We start from the raw sequence: 6,873 nt of genomic DNA, 5'->3' as shown, positions 1-6,873 counted from the left end.
TTACTCACTATAAAATTTCATTATTTTATAAAAAGATAGAAACTAAAACAACATGAAGCTCTCATCGCCACTCATTTAAAAGGGTAGTTCTGTACTTTACATAATCTTTTTATAAATTGTTGTTCAGCCAAACACGTTCAAATAAAATGGAAAAGATGCTGTATTAAATTCAAAGATTGTGGTAATCTATTCAGATTTGCAGTTCCTTTATTGACATATATAATAGAATGAAAAGGGGATGAACTTTCAATCAACAATCCTCAAAATCTTGACAATCTTTTACTGAGAAAAATGTCTGTCCTAGAAGGGATGAGCAAGAAAAAGTCTGATCTCATCTTTGCGCTGATGCTGGTGCTTACTCTATGCTTATTATCTGCTAATCTTTCAAACAGTGAAAGGCTAACATTCAAAGTAGGCTCACAACAAGCTGGAAATGGAAATGGAAATGGAAATGAATCCCCATATTTTGCAATGCTCCCTAGAGGTCCTGTGCCCCCCTCAGGCCCTAATCAGGATCCACGCCCACCATTTTCACTGCTTCACAAAGATGGATTTAGTTATATACCACCTTCCAATTCTCATGCTAATAATGTTCTTACTTGAAAGTTGAATCTAGAATATAATGTCCTTTTGTGATTGATCAATAAACTTGCTAGGCTGCTTTAATAAAAGTTCTTGAATAGTTTAAGATAGCTTCTCATTTGTTTTCGTATTTATCTTTACCTATGTGTCAGGCGCTGTGATGCAAAAAAAAAAAAAAAAAAAAGTCAATGTCAATTTTTTGCTATATTTTTGTACATATGTTGAAGTATTTGCATGAAGAATCCTCACGCTTATAATGCTCGTTGGACACCAGTATATCAAGACAAATAAAGGATTGATGCAACATAGTTTATACAAAGAGTAACATAGTATTTAGCTGCAAATTTTATTTGCAAACAATTTGTGACTTTAATTAGGTGCAAGCCTGAAAGATTCATATTTAACAGTGCTATGGCCTATGCAAAGATCAAGTTGAATGCTGCTTTGCACAAATAATTGAGCATACAAGCATCAAATTATTTAACCAAAACTAATACAAGTTCGAGAGCCAGCTTTAATAATTTTATTTTTATTTTTTATTCAGCGTCTTATAAAAACACTGATATATCATTCCCTAAATGCAGAATGACGCCATCACTTTCACAAGGAAAAAAGAAAAGAAGCTTAAAATTGATCACTGATTATCAGGAAATAAAGCCGTCGAGACACAACCATTCTCCAGAAAAGATCTTGTTACAATCAAGATTTGGATTAATCGAACTGAAGTCACCGGCTCTTAATTGAAATTTTTGAATAATGCTAACACATGTATCCCCGCTTTGTGCGCCATATATCTTATCACAAATTATAATCGAATTCCCCTTGGATCCATCTACACATGACCAATAAAACAAAATGAGTGACCAATTTAATTAGTAGCGGCCATCCAAATATTAAAAGAAAAAGGAAGAAGAAGAGAAGAAGGAGAAAAGGAAATACTCTCTCCGATTCCAAGGCATTAGTTGTCTTAGCAGACTGAATTCATTTTAAAATATTTGACAAAATATACATTTAGTATTTCCTTAGTTAATTAAGTGAGACGTTTTAAGGACAAATAAAGATTAGTCTAGACAAATATTACTTTATAAATAAGGACTATGAAATACATTTCTTAAAGAGCGAGAGTAGAAAAAGACATATAATATGTACCAAAGATAATATAAACTTACTGTTAGAGATTCTGCTCTCAGCAACGGAAACAATGATAAGGAAACCTAGAAGCAGTGTTGTGGCTGCTTTGTTCATTGGTTTGGCCATTTTTATTAGATGGTAACTAATTTTTTTAATCCTGAATTATGCTACTATTGATCAAGTAGTTATATTTATAGAGAGACGGATGTTAAAGCCTAATTATACTCTTCTTGTTCTTTGCCAACTTTTTAGAAATTTTTTAGTTTCAAACAAGTCCTCTCTTGTTTGACTTGGTTGACGAAAAGCTATGAATTTGAAAATTGGGGGAATATGTGGATGCCAATCTCTTTGTACTTCTTAGTATAGTGAATTAAACTAGGAGATCTTACAAAATATTATTGGAGACATAAGATTTTAGCTTTAATACCGATGCAAATAATTGTTTGCCTCTGTGTGTCGTTTTTCTTTTTCCTTATTTGTTTTCTTGTTTTCCATATCAGTTTTTTCACGCCAAATATTTTGTCAGATGTGAGAATAAGATTAACATGAGAGCTTGCCAGAATTTATGTAAGATAACTTTTGGTATTTTCTAATATTTGAGAAATTGGAATTTATCAAAATATGTTCGTGGACTACAAAGTAGTAACCATAGTGCATAAGCTCATCATTCAGTCGTCGTGTAATTTTATCATGGATTTAGGTTTTATAATTTTGAATTTAAATAATTTTCGCATTGGTTGTATAGTTTGGTTGTTTTCGAATGAACTTTTGGTACCAAAGCCGAAAGCACAAATTGCACTTATAAATAGCAATCGGTGAATTGGACTTAACAATGCGATCTATAAGTCGAACTCGGAAATGTGATTTATAAGTTGAGCTCAATAAACGCGACTTATAAGTCGCACTTAGTAAAAGTGTTTTATAAATCTTTTTCAGTAAACGCGACTTATAAGTCGTATTTTTGAGTCGTATTTATTAACTGAGACCATTACTGAAACGTGATTTATGAATTGTATTTTTAAAAATTCCAATTTCAGATTTCCTCACACCGACTGTTACTTTAATAAACTTAGAATGCATGTAACTTTCATTATGTGTTTTAACGTAATATTGAGTAAGTACTTTGCTCATTTTTTCAGGATACCCTCTCATACTTAATATAGACAGCATGAGATAAAAGAACAAGTAAATAAAAGATCACTCTAGTACGAATGTGGAAACATCACATTGCTACAACATAACCGGAGAGATTTCTTAGTTTAACTTAAGTAATCAGCAGGTAACTCTGAGGAGATTTTGCTTCTTAATTAATTAGAGATCGATACTTGATCGATCGTCATGTTTCGGATTCAATTAGCTAGGGTGCAATTAGTACAGATCCATTCACCCACGAATATTTTGTCACAATTAAGGTTTGGATTAATGATACTGAAGTCTTCAGCTTTCAAATTGTAAAGCTCGGCAACACTCGCAGGTATCGCCAGCTTGTGCTGCATAAATGTTGCGACACTCTGGAATTTCAATATTTGTTCCGTTGAAAAACATTGTAGAGGACACAAAACATAGAAAATTAGAAATGTAAGTTCGGAAATAAGCAAAAGCATTTATCAAACTGTTTACCCTAAAAACTGATAACAATTGAATTTATATATGGTTTTAAGGACACGTGATTTTACTTGGCACAAATTGAGAAAATATACAAATTGATATTGAAATTGACTGTAAAGAAAAATAAGAGCAAACCAAATGAGATGTGCAGCTTTGGCCCTCGAGCTAAGTTACCCTCGAACCAAATGAAATAGCAAATGAGATATGAGCAAAGTAACAGAGTATTGAGAACCTAAAGAAAAGAATAGTATATTGCTTTGTATTGCGTCAATATCTCCTCTTTACGAATTATTAGACCCCCTTTATATAGTAGGGGAGTCCTACTTATGGTACAATTCTAAATACAGTAAGAAATTCCATGATTGGCTAATTAATCTCTCCTTGATTTGTGCCGTGATTTCCGCCGAGATTCTCTCCCTAATTGCGACTATAACGTCTTTTTTTGTTTCTTGACTCGATCTTGATCCTGGCCGATCTCGATCTCGATCGGTCTCTGGGTCTTCGAGCTCGATCTTGATCTGTCTCTGGGTCTCGAGCTCGACAACATATACTTCGCATCATGGCTCGATATTACAATGATGAATCTCAGACCATCATGTTCTAATCCCGATTAATTATACGAAGGGCAAAACTCGATTTTGACAGTATACACAAACAAGTGCAGTAATATTTAAACAATGAAAAGAATTGTTCATAATGCAAAACTATACCAGTAAGTCCCTCGGACGAAGAGATAAAGAGAAGAAAAAAGAGGACTAAAACTAAGATTGCCTTTACCATAATTGAATCGACAAACTTGTAGTAGTGAAATTTAAGTTTCTAACTTGCCTTTAAAGTTCTCGAGCGACTAAGGCTTCGTGTATTGAGTTGTATATTTATATAAGTCCATATAAAGCACGAATAAGAATCTACTTGTAAGAGAAAGGTGTGGATTTTATGTTATATGTTACTCCCTCTGTCCCAAAAAAATATACCTTTGGAATTTTGAGAGTCAAATTTTTAAATATTGATCATGAATTCGAATACAAAATCTTTACGTATTTTTAAAATTAAAATAAAATTTATATATTTGAAAATAACTTAAAAAGTATTATAAGTCACAATAATTAATAATTTAAAATATTTAAAAAATAAAAATCATAATAAAAAAATAATTTATTTGACTATCGAAATTCGAAAAGTATCATTTTTTTGGGACGAAGAAAGTAATGTACTGGACATGTTTTTTCTTTTGTTCTTTCCTTCTCATCATTTATGAAGCATTGCGATTTTGCCGACTGCATGTACCTGTTCAAATTAAGCTTTATGCTTGGAACTTGGACATAAGAATTTTTTTACTTTTTAAAAAAAAAAAAAATTACTTTTTTCGAAATCAACGTTTGGTCATAAAATTTTCAATTTTTACTTGAAGATGAATTTTGGAATTTTTCAAAAATTTGAAAATCTTCAAAAAACCATTTTTCAAAATTTTCACTCAGATCACTTACAAAACTTCAAAAATAATCCAAAATTATATTCATGTCCAAACACAACTCTAATTTTCAAATAACATTTTCACTTGAAAAAAATTTCACTTTCTTTTTTAGAATTTTACAATTCTTATGTCCAAACGCCCACTTAGTTTGTGAAGCGTGAGATTAAAAAAAAATCTTTTTCTATTTTTGCTATGGACAAAATGATGAAACAATTTGACTCTTTCAAGTGATTATCAATATATCACCTTCGGTTTGCCGATTAAGGGTAATCTTTGTCTTATTTTGAAAACAGGAACTCGGCCTCTTCCTTCAATCAAAAATTGTATCAATTCCTTTTAAGTTGTGAGACATTTTATTTTTATTCTGATAATTTAAAATGTTGGACATCAGTAGATTTTTATATATCTTTTAAAACTTTTAAGAATTCAATTTTATAGATTTTCTAGTTTTATATTTTAATGTTATGGATTATCATTCGAACCAACTTTTCAACAATTACTTTAGTGCTTGACTATCACTAATATAACTTTTAAGTCAATATTGTCAATTAGTGCCAAGGGACAAAAGGTTCTTAACATTTAGTTCTTGAACCTGATTCCTGAAATTTGTGTTCCTAAATAGTTCCTCCGGTCTTATTTACTTGCTATTTTTGCTAAAAATAATTATTTCAAAACACTTTTTGTTTTACAAAGCAGCCTCATTGGTTATTAAATAATATCGAAGGCCAATTTTGATGGTTGGAGGGTCCATATATGCTATTTCTTTATTCGAGGAAAAAAAATGGTCCCTTCTGGGAGATCCGATCGTATAAACGAACGAAAATCAATTAAAATTAGAGAGGACGCATGCTTTGTTTACTGCAAGTGATTTCAGTGTAATTTCTCCAAATTAAGTATAACTTTTATGTAATCAATTCTAAACTGATCGAACAAACACACTTTTTTTGCAAAAAAAAATGTTTATTTGATTTTAAGAAGATTTATACTTATCCTTTCACGTTGGGTACATTAGACCATGTCATCGTTGCCTTTTGCAAGAGATACAACGCGACCCTTGGCCAAATCCACCCATTTTTTGGAGAATAGTGATTCTTCTTCGATTCTTCTCAAGCAAAATCGAGGGGTGTCTTTTCACCCTCGATCACCTTATGCGCCTTTATAGTCCCCGTGTAATGACCCGACCGGTCGTTTTGAATATTACAACTCCGTTTACTCATTTACTGCTCAAATTATACTTTATAGTTGTTGTGTGAATTGCCGGGGTAAATGGTTCGGGTCCGGTGAGGTTTTGGAATGAATTGTAATACTTAGTTCCACGGTTTAAAGCTTAAGTTAAAATAGTGACCGGATGTCGACTTATGTGTAAACGACCCCGCAATGGAGTTTTGATGATTCCAATAGCTCCGTATGGTGATTTTGGGAAGTTTGACCGGGGGGTTGACTTTTTGATATCGGGGTCGGAATCCGATTCTGGAAATTTGAATAGGTCCGTAATGTGTAATGTGACTTGTGTGCAAATTTGAGGTCAATCAGACGTGATTTGATAGGTTTCAGCGTCGTTTGTAGAATTTAAAAATTTTAAAATTTATTAGGCTTGAATCCATGTGTAATTCGTATTTTTGATGTTGTTTGATATGATTTGAGGCCTCGAGTAGGTCCGTGGTGTGTTTTAGGACTTGCTGGTATATTTGGTTGAGGTCCCGGGGGTCTCGGGTGAGTTTCGGATGGTTAACGGATCAAATTTGGACTTAAGGAAATGCTGGAACTGCTGCCTACTGGTGTGATCACACCTGCGAAGCTTTTGATCGCAGGTGCGAAGCCGCATGTGCGTGCAACCAGTCGCAGAAGCAGCCAAGAGTGGAGCTGGGCAGTACTCGTAGGTGCGAAGAAATTTGCGCATCTACGAAGAAATTTGCACATCTGCAAGCCCGCAGATGCGAGAAGGGCGCCACAAATGCGAGATTTGAGAATGCCGACTATTTTCGCAGGCGCGCATTTTGTCCGCAGATGCGGAAATCGCTGGGGCAGAAGCTTAAATTCGAGGTTTCGTGATTTTCACCCATTTTTCGATTTTGAAA

The 6,873-nt window shown here is 33.3% G+C and overlaps 1 long non-coding RNA gene across 1 annotated transcript; it reads right to left on the bottom strand.

Annotated features, from left to right (window-relative positions):
• Positions 1-1,005: 1,005 nt before the first annotated feature.
• LOC138895115 (uncharacterized) lies at positions 1,006-1,886 on the bottom strand. Its single transcript, XR_011409315.1, has 2 exons — positions 1,752-1,886; positions 1,006-1,414 (listed from the first exon to the last, which is right to left on the bottom strand). It is a non-coding gene; the product is annotated as an uncharacterized lncRNA (long non-coding RNA).
• Positions 1,887-6,873: the final 4,987 nt, after the last annotated feature.

This window comes from Nicotiana tomentosiformis, chromosome 7 (genome assembly GCF_000390325.3).
Source record: "Nicotiana tomentosiformis chromosome 7, ASM39032v3, whole genome shotgun sequence".
Taxonomy (NCBI): domain Eukaryota; kingdom Viridiplantae; phylum Streptophyta; class Magnoliopsida; order Solanales; family Solanaceae; genus Nicotiana; species Nicotiana tomentosiformis.
This window is presented reverse-complemented; position numbering and strand designations above follow the sequence as displayed.